The sequence below is a fragment of the Hyla sarda genome, chromosome 13 (assembly GCF_029499605.1).
Source record: "Hyla sarda isolate aHylSar1 chromosome 13, aHylSar1.hap1, whole genome shotgun sequence".
In the NCBI taxonomy this organism is placed as follows: domain Eukaryota; kingdom Metazoa; phylum Chordata; class Amphibia; order Anura; family Hylidae; genus Hyla; species Hyla sarda.
Genome location: NC_079201.1, coordinates 9198805 through 9200601, shown reverse-complemented (window position 1 = coordinate 9200601; position 1797 = coordinate 9198805). Strand labels below are relative to the sequence as shown.

General features: G+C 40.6%; 1 protein-coding gene across 2 annotated transcripts in view; it reads left to right on the top strand.

Annotated features, from left to right (window-relative positions):
• The window catches only part of MAFG (MAF bZIP transcription factor G), a 61767-nt gene that overhangs the window by 134 nt on the left and 59836 nt on the right, over nucleotides 1-1797 (top strand). The window contains exon 1 of one of the 2 annotated variants that reach the window (XM_056550693.1): nucleotides 58-281. The exons of the other annotated variant lie outside the window; for it this stretch is intronic. The gene's annotated coding sequence lies outside the window, so the exon portion shown is untranslated. Of the gene's footprint in view, nucleotides 1-57; nucleotides 282-1797 lie in introns of those variants that run through there. 2 annotated transcript variants of the gene reach the window in all.

Genomic DNA, 1797 nt, shown 5'->3' with positions numbered 1-1797 from the left:
GTAATTGGGACCCGCCCCCTGACCCCTCCGCTGTACGGACGTGACTCGGGGAGCATAGACCCCAAACACCCACCTCCCCCTCCGGCCACAGCGCCCCCCTACTCCGGGTGTGACACGTCGTGGTCACGTGTGTCACCAAAACTGTTTCCCAACCAGCTGGCTGTTGCAAAACTACAACTCCCAGCATGCCCGGACAGCCGAAGGCTGTCCGGGCATGCTGGGAGTTGTAGTTTTGCAACTGCACAGTATCCATCAGGTCAGAACCGAACCAAATGTATAAGGTTTGTTACGTTTTATTAATTTCTTAGGGTGGGTTCACACACGTTTTTTTCAATACAGTTCCTGTATCAGGTTTTTGATTAAAAAAAAAAAAACTGATTCCTCAAAACCTGACTAAACTGTATCAAAACGTGTGTACAAAACTTTATCCGTATACGGTTGAAAAAAATGACGTCCGGTTACATCCGTTTTTTAAGAAAAAAAACCGTATACGTTTTTAACTTTTCACTCCATTATGAATAAAGTTTCACTTGTTGAATTGAAATTCCAAGAAAAAAAAACTGTGCAAAGTCAAAAAACGTATGGTGAAAACCGTATGGAACCGTTCGCACATACAGGTCTGTACGGTTCCCATTGACTCCCATGTTTAAAAAAAAAAAAAAAAAAAGTATACGGTTTAATACAGTTTTTCACCCGGACCCAAAACCGTGGTAGGCTACGGTTTTGGGTACGGGGAAAAAATACTGATAGAACCGTACAGGGTGCAAAACTGACACAACCTGATGCATCGTTTGACATACGGTTTCCAATGGAGAGTCAATGCGTACGGTTTTCAATACGGTTCCGTACGGTTTTCACATTGAAACCGTATACGGGAACTGTACTGCAAAAACGTGGTGTGAATGCAGCCTTAGGCAGCATTCACATCTCGATTTTTGCAATACGGTTCCCGTATCAGGTTTTTTGTAAAAAAAAGTTTGTCTCAAAACCGGACCGAACCGTATACACCTCAGTACGGTTTGAAAACGAATGTCCGGTTGCATACGGTTTAATAAGTAAAAAAAAAAAAAAAAAACGGATAAGGTTTTATGTTTGTCTTTAATTAAATAAAGTTCTTCTTGTTCTATTTGTGGGAAGAACTTTCGGCGTGCACTGCGCATGTGCAAACCCGTATTGTGCAAACCGGATGGAACCGTACGCACATAGTTACGTACGGTTCCCGTTGACTACCATTTAAAAAAAAAAAATGTATACGGTTTGTATCCATTTTTTCACCCGGACATAAAACCATAGTAGACTACGGTTTTGTGTGCGGGAAAAAAAAAACCGGATAAAACCGTAAATGATGCAAAATGTACACAACCTGATGCTACGTTTGGCGTACGGTTTTCAATGACATGTCGTCTATACGTACGGTTTACAATACGGTTCGATACGGTTTTTACACTGAAACCGGATACGGGATACGAGATGTGAATGAAGCCTAAACTGTATCAAAACGTGTGTACAAATTTTTATCTGCATACGGTTGGAAAAATGACGTCCGGTTGCATCAGTTTTTTAAAGAAAAAAACATATACGTTTTTAACTTTTCACTCCATTATGAATAAAGTTTCACTTGTTTGATTGAAATTGCAAGAAAAAAAACTGTGCAAAGTAAAAAACCATATGGTGAATACTGGATGGAACCGTACGCACATACGGTTCTGTGCGGTTCCCATTGACTCCCATGTTTAAAAAAATAAAATAAACGTATACAGTTTAATACGGTTTTTCACCCGGACCCAAAAACCGTGG